Genomic DNA, 14,880 nt, shown 5'->3' on the forward strand with positions numbered 1-14,880 from the left:
GTCTTTGAGAGCATCCAATTTGGCCCACATGAGAGTAAAAGTGACAAAACAATGAATTATTGTATAAATTACCAATTAAACTATTTTCAGACATATCAAATTCACCATTTTAATTAAACTTTTAGGGGCTTGTATTTTTCCTTTGTTTATATCACATTAATGCAGTCGTATTTAATTACAAATTGTGGAAAGAAATCTCAATTTTGCCACAAATCTTGCCGTTTTTCTGCAAACAATTAAACAAACTTGTTCTAAACTACACAAAAATTGGTTTCAAAATCAACAATTGTTGAAGTGAATTGAACTCATATTGAAAACTAGGGCACAATGATGTTAAATTGTTTTTTTTCCCTCACCTAAAAGCTTGAGATCAAATTGATCCGTATTTGGCCCCTGGACCTCTGCTATAAATATTATATATATATATATATATATATATATATATATATATATATATATATATATATAATGATGTTAGCATTACAGCTAATAAGAGTAAAATACCGATGGAAGATAAATTAATTCCAATAGATATTGTAAACTCAAACAAATGGGCTGTATTACATACATTTATCTGCTCTTTTTCAATTATATAAAGTGTGTGATTTTCAATTTTTCACTTAGTTTTATTTTTCTGTAATTATTGTGTCAAAATTGTGTATGACTATTTAAGTCCTTTTTTTACATATTTAAAATAAAGTAAGCTGTTAGTACATGTCATATAGCCTAACATTGCTGTTTTTCTAAATAACATGTTATTATCTAACTTGCTGGTTCAATAAAGGTATGTACTGTACAGTGTAATAGAAACTACTGTGGGTACTGTGAATTCATGTCTAATAATCATGCACAGATGCCAGGGTTGGGGTCAGTTGTAATTGTAATTGATTATTAATTACAAATATGGCATAATCGTAATTTTAAAAATCTGTTGCTGTTGTAATTGTAATTAAATTGTAATTGAGTTTAGATCATTGTAGTTGCCATGAAAATTCCATAAAAATTGTCATTATTTTAACACTAAACTAGAGAACAGTGTTACAGTTCTATATACAGTAATATGAGGTACCTATGAGGCACGGAAAACCGAACGGAGCTTTACAGGCACAGTAAAGGTTACTTTGATTAATGGATATGACACCTATATCTTTTTAAAAGTATGAAGTAGGGCTGCTCGCTTATTGAAAAAATAATAATCACGATTATTTTAGTCATAATTGAAATCACAATTATTCAAACAATTTTTTGTCAACCAAAAAGTTATTTATTTTTTGTACAAAAAAAAAAAATATATGTATTCTTTAAACATAAATCAAATCCTTTTATCAAGTATGTTCACTTTTGCACAAAACAAAACACTTCTTGCACGTAATGTGTTTTTGCTCTATGTTTTCATCATCAAACCCAAAGTGTTCCCATATAAGAGAATTTGACTTGTCACTTGTTTACCAAGCGTTTTTGCTGCGTTTCTCCTGCCATGTTTCAAGACCACGAGCAACAACTTTCTTCATGTTGGCCTGCAGGCTAGATTTGGCTTTGAGAGGGGCGGGGTGGAGGGGAGGAGCTTGTGTGTGTGCCAAGCTTTATTTTTTGTAGATGTCCGAAATAGTGGGTTTGTTTTATTTAGCGAATAAAACATGTATAAAAAAAAAAAAAAAAATAAATAATTGTTTTTCATCGATTGTTGTTTTTGTAATTGTTGGGTGTATCGAATTGCAGTCGTAGTATGAAGTAGCCACAAAGTTGGGGAAAAAAAGATGTTCAAAAATCGAATTGAATCGTTAAGTTCTGTAGATGGCGCACCTCTAAGCAGCAGTACTGAATTCTTGCTCATTCTTGTTTAACATGGAGTTAAATAATGAAGGTCTTTCCACTCCGTCACCTTTTTTGTGGTATCGGAGTGAAATGGAAAACATGTAAGTGGGTCACAGCCATCACACACCGAGGTACGTCACAGGGCTGCTGTTGTAATACTTAATGTCCTTCATTGCCTTTTTAAAAATTGACTTTTAGGTTTTTGCGAAAGGTCAATTCAATTACTTCACAATCAAAGCTCGGGTTTGACTGTGTCTGGTATCTGTGGATAGGTCTTGTCCTCCAGAGTCTGAAAACGTGCCTCTCGTGGAGTCTGAATAGTGCCCACACACAATGTTCAATGTTCTCCAAGGCTACAGACCTCAATTGTAAAAAATATTTATTATGACTATTATTATTGTTATTGCTATTATTAATAATAATTATTGATTTGTAAATAAAATACTCTGACATGATTTTATTCTTCCAGGAAGAGTTGCAGCACTGTCTGAAGCCAGGGCCAAGTTGGCTATGGCTTTAATATCGTCCAAAGTGGAGAAAAAGGTAAATACATGTATCAGCCCAAATATTATCATTTATTTATTTATTTTTTTTAATTTCTTTAACTTTAAAGTAGGGTTTGTGATCTGACGATATTAGATCGTGAAATAATAAAACATGACGACTATCTGCCAAATCATGGAGATCGTAGAACCGTCTGTAGTGCATGTTATCCCTCACGGTACCGTGTCTGTCTCATATGCCCACACACAGCACATCCAGAGGTTTTTTTTTTAACTTGCCAAATCAATCAATTTGCTAAGTCAGGCTCATATCAGCACGTAAATACACAATTTTTATTATTAAGTGGTCAAAGCGCAGAAGTACGCTCCCCTCCCTCTCCCAGTGCACGGACATGTTGCTGTGCTGCTTCCTCTGCGTTAGCGGCTGCCTGTCGGATTCTCAGTGCAGATGTACGGTCTGTCCTCTGTAGAACTCCATCATTTCTGAGTGTTGGAAGCACTGAGAGACGCTTGAGGAAACCATGCATGCTTTTCTTTTCTCTAACTAACTCAGTTTCTGCGCTGCACTCACGGAGCTACTGTATTTACACAGCTTTTACGTGTCCCCTCCAAGCTGATTTTCTTAAAGGGACCACGTCCTGAATGTTGTTTAAAAACTAGTGGTTTAAAAAGTACTTTCAGCAACTTAGAGCTGCCCTGAAAGAAGCAGCACTATATAATTTATTCACACATTTCAGCCTTAATGAAGGAAAAAGCCAAAACTGCCACAAAATGTTGATATTGAGCTGCTAGTGATTAATAAAAGGGTCTTTGTGACATTTTTCTCCACTAGCTTTTACCCATTATTGTTTTTCTTGTAAAACTATATTGAAAAAAAAAGTCAATTTTTATATCGCCTATCACCATTTAGAGGAAAAATATTGGGATATGAATATTGGACCATATAACCCAGGCCTAATTTAACATAACGTTTTATCTTGTAAAGGATGTGATTATCCAAACTAGGGGTGAGCCAAAATATTGATGTGATATATCGCAAGGTTTCGTCTTGCGGTACGTTGTCGATTCACTGGCGCCAAATATTGATTTTAAAAAAATTTTATTTTATATTGCAACATACAAGACGCGATGAAAACAATATATATATACACGATACACGGAGATAATGCAGTACATACACAATACATTGAGACAAGAGGTGAGGAGTGGATATTTACACATTTTGTGTGTCTCTCTCCCTGGGCAAAAATATTGTGATGCATCGTGAGGTACCTGGTGATACCTAGCCCTAATCCAAACTGTGGGAAATGAGGGGTTCATGAGACTTTTTAAGTAGGATTTTATTAACATGAGTATGTTACTTCAAAAACAAATGGAAATCACTAGACTGATCTGCTGCCGATTTTTATATTTTTATTTTTTTTATAACTGACAGCATACTCCGTGAATGTTCCAATGTTATTTTATTTGAAAACATTGGACAATACCTGTGAAACAATACAAACATGTTGTTTTAACTGCACATGAGGTAGTTATCTCAAATATGAATTCAAAGTTTAGAACATTGTGGTCCAAAGTACTAAATTATATCAGTTCCTTTAGTCTTTCATTTTTCACATTTTAAAAACTAAAACGTGTCCAACAGGTTTCACTGCAGACCTGTTTGGAGCTCTTTGCCAAAAATAAAGTGCACAGCAGTATTTTGGTTTTACCAATAAAGAAAATCAGTGTTTGAGTAGGTGATATAATAATAATCTACAGGACAAATTAACAAAACACCTTAAACTACCAATTAAATGTCCTGATGTTTAGTTTTTTTTGTAGAGCAAAAATAAAAAAAAAAGTCCAAATGCAGCAGCTTTGTGGATTGAAAGGGGCTATACACATTACTCGGGGGCCCACTCAGTTTACTCCAGGATTGACTTATTTATGAACTTCGTAGAAAGATACAGAGTGGAGAGTTGTGAAATTGGGGTTACGAGTGTCTCAGACCATCGTCCCATATCAGTGAAATCACACTTGAATAAGAGAAAACAAAATACCCAATGGAGGTTGAATGTCGTTATTTTAAAGAAGAAGAAAATAGTGAAGCATGCGAAGACAGAGATGGAAAATTATGTAGAGGAAAATGATAATGAAGAGGTGGAACCTGTCATAATGTGGGATGCCTTAAAAGCTGTTCTATGTGGGAAATTGATTCCATTAACCTCAGCAAAGAAGAAGGCCAAAATAGCGAGATATAATCAACAAGTTGGAATCCTGAAGGAATTAGAAAAACAATACAAACAATGTCAAGACCCAGATTTAATTCAACAAATAAAAAAGAGATTATGAAAAGGGCTAGATTTTTTTAAACGAACACACTGAGTCAGGTCCAAAGGCTACTAAATTTTTGGCAAGACAACTACTGAAACGGTAGTCCATTAATAAAATGAGAAACCCCAAAACTAACCAATTATTGCACGAACCGGAAGAAATACTTAACGTGTTTGAAGACTATCAAGATTTCTATTCAAAACCGCCCGAAGCTGGTGAAGATGCTATCAGAGATTTCCTCAAAACACTCGACTTACCATCTATTGGCAAAATGCAGAATACCAGTCTTACAGTTGAAATTACAAAAGAAGAAATACACCAAGCAATCAGTAAACTGAAGGCTAATAAATCACCTGGTAGTGACAGGTTCCCATCCGAGTGGTACAAATGCTACAGCAGTCTATGCAGCGAGACCCGGTGTAGTGTAAGGAGGAAACAATGGGGATGTTAACAGATTCGTGGCTCACAGCGCTAACAAAGGACTCGGTTGTGGAATTGGATTGTTTACGCGGTGACGGACGACGGAGAGGGGTAAGGAGAGAGTCTGGCTGTGTTGTGTGGAAAGGAAGAACTGCTCTGCTCCTGCAGCAACGCACACCCACTTTTCCGACTCAAAATCAGTGCACGTTGTTTGATTGCGTCACACGCTACTATTCGGCCTTTAACTCACTAAACCAAAGGCCGAATGTTCCTTTTTTTGCAATATTCGGCCAAATGTATTCGGTGGCCGAATATTCGGTGCATTCCTAATTTATCATTAGTATTTTTTTTGTCATTGTAATTGGAATGTCAAGAACTTTTAAATATTTGAAACAAATAAAACAATTAAAATACAATGGACTCTCAGTCTCTGTTAGCAAAAAATTGCACTGTAAAAAATATCACAAACAAAAACAATAAAATAGACCCTATCTCTGTTAAGAAAAAAAACCCACCTCAAATGCAAAATCACACACAACCAAAGCAGTAAATACAGTGGTTTATCAAGTCTCTCTCAAAAAACAAAATAGCACTTGCAATAAGGCACATAGGTATATAGTTGTACATTCCTTAACAGGTAACACTTCCAATCCAGTTAGAACCTTTGTAAACAAAAATGCTAGCGGCCCCGCCTCCCCCTGTTTCATACTGTTTTGCTTTCATTCTATCTTAAACCATACAGAATGGACCAAATAGTTTCTAGTTTACTCCGTTCATTCCGCTATGGAACAAACATGCTCAGGTGCTGAGGGTGAACGCCCTTGTCATCCAGCCTGTTTGGAGGCGAAAGATGAGGAAAACAAAATACTTAGACTTAGCTTGGTTGCTAGCCCTTCTTGGCTGCTTCCGATTACGTCTTCTCCACTGGCGGACACCGCAAATACGGCTTCTCGGCGGTAGAGAACCTCTTCGTAGCTATTAAGGTGCTATTTACACCCCCTTAAACATGATGCTCCGGTGGGTGAAGTAAATGCAGACAGGAGAAAAATTACAAACGTGTTTAAGGGGGAGTAAATGTCCGCCGAGAAGCCGCAGGGGTTGGAACTGTCGCCATTTCTGGTCACAGATTTTTTTGGGACACAGATTTTTTCGGGTCACAGATTTTGGCACAGCACCGGTGCACAACACAGGCGTAGCAATCCGAAGCTACGTAGTAGGTCCAGAGTTGCCGCATCGACCAGGCTATAAGTGTTTGATTTACCTAAATCTAAGATTGCCTGGTGGTGGTATACTATTTTAGAGTAATTACGCTGCAGGTTCACTAAGAAATTATTAGAACTGACTGAGTTATCTGCTGTTTATTATCTGTTGCTAACACTAGCCTCTGCAGCCTACAGGCGCGCCGCCAAATACGTATGAATTTGTCAATATACCGCGGCCAGCAAACTTACCGGGTTCATTTTATTTACCGTCCGGTTAATTGATTTATTGATTATCGGCCCCGGCCTAGTCTGGATGTATTTTGGTTACTACAAAAATGCGCAAGGACAGCTGGTTGAGGATGGCAGCCTTATCTGCAGGGTCTGCAAAAAGAAAGTTGTTTCAAGGGGCGGCAATACATCCAATTTGTTCATTCGTTTGCGCGACGATCACCCGCAACTGTTTATTAAATGTAGATTTCACTTTTTAAAGTCAATGTAATAATTCCCCAAATATTGATGCAGTGATGAGGATTTGAGACAAACACGTACTGGGTGGACTGAGTTAGTGAATGCAAACTGACTGAGATGACTGACTTTCATCTCAGCTCCGTTCACCGTAGCAGCGTCTACGTGTGGTTCAGCAGCCAGCTGACCAATCAGATTGACCGAGTCCATTGACAACAGACGAACAAGCTGACAGAAGCAGATTTTCGCAAAATAAAAGCAATATTTCTAAATGTTGACAAAGTATAATTGCGCTTTGAACGTCTTTCCATTGAACGTTGTTTTGGGCAGGAGCCAGATGCTCCAAACCTCCTTATGTATAATGTATAATAATCTTCTGTCCACACATCCCGCGTCATGTTTATTTGGAGAGAAGTGGTCATGTGACCACTACGTCACGTCCTGTGACGAGTATTTGCGGAAAGTGTTTCCATAGCGCTTTTGTGACACATTTCAACATCGAAACGTCTGAAATGCCTCCTCATTAAAGCGTAAACTCTTTTTTTACAATATTTGAGTCTTTCCATCACCAGTTTTTATTGCGTTATTTTGATTTGTGCATTTCCAAGGGTAAGACAGCCAATATATATAAGTAATATCAGAAATGTATAATACTTGTTGATTATTTATAAAATAGACTATGTATGAAGAATGATATAAAATGGTGAATATAACAATTGTCTAGATATAGATAACAGCCAAAATAGAGTATTCATAATTAATTCAACAATTATCCTTTGTTTTCATCTAAAAACATTATCCAACCTGTTTCTCACAAAAGTGGGAGGGAGAGAACAAGCACACCCACTGTGATGTTCATTTGATTTGTTTACATATTTTGTGCTATTTTAACACTTTTGTTGTTATTGGTGCAATATGTTTATCAAGAGTGTTGCTGTCATTTGAATTACTTATTCAAGTTGACTTAAAGGCACACCGTGGACTTTTTGACCTAAAAAGTTGACCATTATGAGTTATTTTAACTGATTCCTCAGGCCAATAGACAGTACAGTGCTTGACAGTATCAATGCTCCGAGCGGGGCTTCCCTTTTGAAATACCGACTATGTAAGTTTGGAGGAGACGGACCGTCTTTCACCAGGTCATGTGACCTGAAAAATGCCTGGAGAACGTTTCACTTTACTGCAGTCACGTGACCACAGGCTCGAATTTATATATTGTGGCCATACCAGCCTGTCATTGCCCGATCCTGATCTTGGAAGCTAAGTAGGAATGGTTAGTAGTGCCACAATGGGGTGGCAGCCACCCCAGTGGTATCTGTCATTGTGTCCTTGGGCAAGACACGTCACCCACAATGCCTAGTATGAATGTAGTGAGTGAGTGAGTGTTGGTGGTGGTCGGAGGGGCCGATGGCACACTTTGGCAGCCTCCCTTCTGTCAGTCTGCCCCAGGGCAACTGTGGCTAAAATAGTAGCTTACCACCACTAAGTGTGGAGTGAAAGAATAATCCCCTAATTCTGTAAAGCGACTTTGAGTGTCCAAAAAAGCGCAATATAAAATTGATGCATTATTATTATATAGTTCCAACGTGACTTCACAACATACGGGCATTTCCCGACCCAGCGCCATTGCTGTGGGCAGCTGAAACGGGTTAGCCTCTGTTTACAGCCAAAACAGTACAATATGGTTGTTTCGTGTTGGGATAATGGTGCACTAATCACCACGATGGTTCAGTTAAACGTGGATTCTTTAGTAAGGGAAGTCAGCAAGTCAGATCTGTAACTTCGAGATACGGATTGGATCTCAGGGCTAGGGTGCGGGGCTGGGCTGCGCCGCAGCTACAGTCTTGCATCATGTGTAACATTTTCATAAGTCAACAGGTAATGACAGAATGAACATGGCACAGGTTAGTTGTTCTCACGCTTATTGTAGTCACTTGTTCATTAGTTGCAGCTTTTTCTTCAAATCCAAAGCCATGAACACCATCATTTTCCTCGTAGTAGCTTTGCTCTTTTCACTGAAAAACACTCTAAGCGGCCCACTGGCTTTTTGCTCCGCTAGTTTTAGCATTCGCTTGATTGCTAGCTTCAAATGCTGCACACTCAGCGGTGTGGTGGTATCTTAAATCAGAACTAAGTAACCTGCACTTAGCGCTCCCCCTGTCACAAGGACTTATTTCCACGTTACAGGAATTACAAATTGCGATCCTTTGCTTTCTTTTTTTTTGTGTGTGTGTGTGTAATACTACTGACATGCTAAGCTGACCGTGCTCCGGGTGACTGTTGTTGTTATCCTGTGTAGCAGTCACACACATGCACACGTGACATGGTGGGCATTCTTGTCGGTCATCTCACAGTAGAAGGGCACAGTGGCTGACTTTATGAACAACTTTAAGACCTTTGCGGAGGTAGAAAAGATTGGCGGAAAAGATTGGTTTCATATGCAAAGATTGGCTGATCGCCGATCCCCCTAAATAAGGGAAATTGGCGACTTAAATGATCTTTTATTTCTTTTTTTCTATTCAGGGGCGGTTCATTTAAGTAGGTGAATTGGTTTGTTTTACTTGAAAATAGTCTAGTCTGAATGAAAAAATTGTGATAAAATCGAGATTGTAATTTTACAAAGAAAAAATCATGATTTTTTTTTTTTTTCCCCATATTGATCACCCTTACTTTAAAGTTTTAATAAAATACAATATCAAAAAGCAGGAATATTGTATAAAGTGGGAAATAATTACAGCTTCAAAGTGGGCACTGTTGGTAAAACAAGGAATAAAGTTCTACTCTTACTTACTTCAGGGCTGCCAAGTTAAAGAAAATGACAAGAGTGAGACTTTTGTGACATGATGCATTCCGGTGAAAAAAAATATTCTTTTTTAACTTCGCTTTGGCATGTTTTAACGTTGATTTATACCTGAAGACTGATGGCCTCACCTCCATGCCAGCGGCTCTCCCTGCACTGTGGCCTCCTAATGCTAGTTTTAATTAACCAGAAATTAGAAATGAAAACTAAGAAGAATTTTGACAAAATACATTATTTGTTAATATTTCATTTCAACCAACTCTCCATCATTTAGCTGGGGACATGTCTCATGTTGTAGGTGTTTGTCACAAATTTTGATGCCTTGATGACAGAGGCAGGGGGCTCCCACTTAAAACACTGTGGCCCAAGGCAGTGCTACCTTTACCTCAGCTCTCCTTGTCTGCAACAGAAAGGAGGTCATTAAAAAGCAAATCATTTAAAAAAACATTAAAACAAGTGATATTTGATTGATTGAATGAATGTCGAAAGGTGCTCTCACACTGAACGCGACTGAAGTGACTGAAGCAACGCGATTAAGAATGTGGAAACAGCCCCGTTAGCTGCAGTAGCAGCAGATCTCTGCTGAGGAGCAACGGAGAGTTAGTTAGAGAAGAGAAACACATGCAGTGTTTCCTCAAACATCTCTCAGTGCTTCAACACTTGGTTTATTATTGTGTGATGCCTGCTGTGGTTGATTAGATTTAGGCACAAGGAGACATGGATTGGTCTGGGATTGGTTATCTCGTCAGTCAATCAGAGTTACTCAAGCTACGGCAAGCTACGAGGACCAAAGTTCATTATCATGAAAAAAATAGAGATTGAATGGGTAAATATAAATGTGAGAAATGTCAAGTGTGGTGTGAGAATGCGTCAATTTGCTTGACTGTCACACTCAATGCAATGCGGGGGGCTTGGCAGCTCTGTTGCTTTCAGAGGAAGTCTCTCATTGCAAAATCACACCGCCATCTATTGGCCTGGCATGTATACTACATATTTTTTGTTTGTTTCCTGCAGTCCCATGTAAACAGAGATAATTTTGAAAACTTTGCAGTGTGAATGCAGAACTTTTTGAAAACAAAAGCGAAACATAATCATGTAAACAGGACCTAAACTGTCATAGCAGTTGAATTTTTTTTGTAGGAAACAGTGTAACATTTAAATTTGCTTTTTGTTTTTGTTTCTAACAGCTTTGCCATGCATCATGCCAGACGGACACAGTGCAGATCTTCCCAAATGATGCCAGAGTTATCTTGCTGAGCAAGGACTTTCCTTCTCTTTTTGTAAAAGAAACAGATCTACAGGGAACAACTCATTACCGCAACTATTACGACTCGGATAAAGGCACCCAACCTACCCCCACCTTGATTCAGGATACATGTATTACCACCGCATTTAGTCAAGGAGTCAAATCTAAACCACCAACATTTCATCAAGAGATTAGATCTGAACCACCAATATTTGGTCTAGAGATTAAATCTGAATCACCAACATTTGGTCGAGAGATTAAATCTGAACCACCAACATTTGATCTAGAGATTAAATCTGAGCCACCAACATTTGGTCAAGAGATTAGACCTCAACCACCAACATTTGGTCAAGAGATTAGATCTGAACCACCAACATTTGGTCAAGAGATTAGATCTGAACCACCAACGTTTGGTCGAGAGATTAGATCTGAACCACCAACATTTGGTCGAGAGATTAGATCTGAACCACCAACATTTGGTCGAGAGATTAGATCTGAACTACCAACATTTGGTCAAGAGATTAAATCAGAACCACCAACATTTGGTCAAGAGATTAAATCAGAATCACCAATATTTGGTCAAGAGATTAAATCAGAATCACCAATATTTGGTCAAGAGATTAAATCAGAATCACCAATATTTGGTCAAGAGATTAAATCAGAATCACCAACATTTGGTCAAGAGATTAAATCAGAATCACCAACATTTGGTGTCGAGTTTAAATCTGAACCACCAACATTTGGTCAAGAGATTAAATCTGAACCACCAACATTTTGTCAAGAGATTAGATTTGAACGACCAACATTTGGTCAAGAGATTAGACCTGAACCACCAACATTTGGTCTTGAGATTAGATTAAAAAAAACCAACATTTGGTCCAGAGATTACATCTGAACGACCAACGTTTGATCTAGAGATTAAATCAGAAACAACACTTACAGTAGCTTATCCGATCCTTAAGTCTTCCACAGAATTTCCACTCGTAGAAACAGCATCTGAGCACAGTCATTAATTTGGGTGAAGGATGGGCTTTTCTTCTGTGGCTTCAGTTCTGTGAATGTCGTCTACATCAGCCTGTATAGACTGAAAAGAGACACTTTAGAAGTTTTATGTTTGGATGTGATACACACCAGCTATGCTGGCATGCAATCTGAGAAAAATGTATGCCACTGTGTTTTTATATTGTTTCATGACGTTACCAAGTGATATGATGGCCCCTTGTGTCAGTCAAATGGCCATTAAAACATGTAAATATTTTATGAGTCAGTCCTTGGTGTTTTTATTTAAAGCTAGCACAAATATCTACCTCTATGGTGTTAAAATGATTTGAGTTCATGGACCACATACCAATTTAATCCCTTTCAATGGATTGGCAACCTGTCCAGTAATAATAAAGCTATTTGGGTGTAATGAAAAGAATGTCCAGCAAGTGTTGGCAACAGAACATTTAAAATCATCAGTAAAAACATTAAAAATCAACACATTACTTCAACAACATGACCAAAAGTCTCCCTCTCAATCACATGCAGTAGAGAAAAAGAGAGCCTTTAACTTTGATTTAAAATGTTCACGTGATGCTGACTTTAGCTCTGCTGGCAGTTTGTTCCACTTCTTTGTAAGCATAACAATTAAGCACAGCATCACCATGTTTACTGTGAGCTCTGGGCTCCACTATCTGACCTGTGTCCATAGATCTGAGAGACCTGCTGGGTTTATACCTGATTAAAGGCATGCATACACTTCGCCATTTTTGGTCCATTTTGAGCTGATTTTCGACTCGTGCGACTATTTTGTGGGATCGTGCGAGTCTCTGCTCGATCGTGTATCGTGCATCTTGTAGTATACATGGGGTCACGAGAAGTGATTAACACCTTACGACCAGCTCCCGATCAGCAATCGTAGGGTCGCTCCTCCGGCTTACCGTAAACGCTCACACTGAGCATGCGCGAAACACCGTAGGACTACTGTAAAATTGACGGACAGTACTGCCCACGTCTGTCCAGCCAGCTCCTGGCCCATCACATCACTGTCTTTTCGCTGAGATTTGTGTGTCTCTCCACTTCCGGATTTTTCTTCTTTGTTTTAATGGCAATGCTTCAGTGTTCTTCTAATTTGAATGTTGCATTTCCGGAAAAAAGACCCCGACGTGTCGTGTATGGACGTACAGTGTGAGCAGTCAGATCATGTCAGAGTGTCGGTCCGTACAGTGTGAGAACATGCATCGTGATTGGGCTCTGCGTCTGAGTCGCACAGTTTGAGCTGGAGCTGAGTGCAACGGTTGAAAAAAATCGCACAGTGTATCCCAGCTTTAACATTTCACTGATTTATTCTGCACCAAACCCATTCACAGATTTATACACCAGCAGCAGAACTTTAAAGGGGACATATCATGCTAAATCCAATTTTTTTGGCCCTTAAATGCATTTTGTTGTATATTTAGAGTGCTTAGAAGTCCAGAAAAAATCAAATTAGTCTCTTCAGGTGCTCCGTAGATATCTTTATATTCTGTTTTGCTCATATTTTTCAATCTGTTTCGATTTTTCTATTCTCTATTATGTTTTTTGAACTATTACATCACAGTATTTGCAGCGGAACTGCCAAATTAGTACATCAACTCCAGGTCCAACACTTCGAGCAATCCGCCATTTTTATTTCTCGCTTTTATTTTGTAGTCCAAGCTCAAGGATGCCGAAGTTACGAGAGGACAAGTCAAAATGTTCGGTTGTTGGCTGTAGTAACCCACACGCTTCATTACACCGTCTCCCAGCATCAGAACCTTTTCGAAGTGCCTGGTTGAATTTTATTTTTCACACAAATGTACCCACATCTGTGGGTAAGGTCATTTTTGTGTGCGCGAAGCACTTCAAGGATGACTGCTTCAGCAACCTCCGCAGTATAAAGAAGGATTTGCCGAAAGACTTTGTCTGATTGAGGGGTCAATTCCTTCTATCTTTGTAGACGACAAACAGAGCACTTTGGTAAGCCGTAAATAGCGCTAAAAAGTGTGATAAGACGTCCCTGTCATTGTTTTGTTAGCATTAGCAGTTGCACCGTCTTCAGACTTCATATGTTTGCGCTGTGTGCTCGTTTTAGATCCTTGATGATATGGCCTACGTGATTTAATTTAACTCTAAAGTTTTCATTAGTCATTTCATTTTGCCGTTTTTGTCTTTGAAAAGACTATTAAAATGCATTTCGTGACGTTAACTTGGCGCTAGCGTTAGCTCGGTGCTTGTGTTAGCTCACTTGTTAGGGTTCTGCGGGTTCATCATCTTCATTTTCATCTCGCTCCGCCGGGTCCGACTCTCGCTCAAACATGTAAGGCTGGATGGACAAGTATTCCGTTGTTGACATTTTGTAAATAACGTGTGAATAAAAAGTTTATGCGCCGCTACATAGCCGTATCTCTTCTATCAAACTACAAAAATGGCCGAGCAGGGTGGAGTTGAACCGAGTGTCACCTGAAGAGGGGGCGGGGTATGGAGTGTCTCATTTGCATTTAAAGAGACCGCACCAAAACGAGTTGCTCTCAGAAGCACATCAGAAAAGGGGTAGAAAAGGGGTGGAGCTATAATAATGAGGAATTCAGACCCAAGCATTGCAGTTCCGCTTTATAGAGACCACAACTGTATGATTTATATGTAAAAAGGAAGGATTTAAAACCATGATATGTCCCCTTTAAAGTATATTCTGAGGTTGACTGGGAGTCAGTGTGAAGATTTTAAAACTGGAGTAATGTGTTCTGACCTCTTTGTTCTGGTTAAGACCCAAGCTGCAGCGTTTTGAACCAATTGTAGCTGTTTGATGGTCTTTTGGGGGATTCCCGTCAGAAGACCATTAAAAGCATGGACCAGTTTCTCCTGATCTTTCTGAGTCATTAAACATTTCACTCTGGAGATGCTCTTTCGGTGATAGAAGGCTGTTTTTGTGATAGATCTGACATTCAGCATTCAGATCAACTCTGTGTCAATCAGAACACCAAGGTTTTTGACTCTTTAGCTTTTAAAGATCGAGACTCAAGATACTTGCTGATAGCAGTCCTCTTTTCCGTGTTACCAAAGACAATCACCTCCATCTTGTCATGATTTAGTTGAAGGAACACCTCTATGGGA

At 38.7% G+C, this 14,880-nt stretch overlaps 1 protein-coding gene across 3 annotated transcripts in view; it reads left to right on the forward strand.

Moving 5' to 3' along the window:
- Positions 1–14,880, forward strand: part of LOC114454663 (protein diaphanous homolog 1-like) — a 46,283-nt gene that overhangs the window by 16,266 nt on the left and 15,137 nt on the right. The gene's annotated exons all lie outside the window — the stretch shown is intronic.

The sequence above is a fragment of the Gouania willdenowi genome, chromosome 21 (genome assembly GCF_900634775.1).
Source record: "Gouania willdenowi chromosome 21, fGouWil2.1, whole genome shotgun sequence".
Lineage (NCBI taxonomy): Eukaryota > Metazoa > Chordata > Actinopteri > Blenniiformes > Gobiesocidae > Gouania > Gouania willdenowi.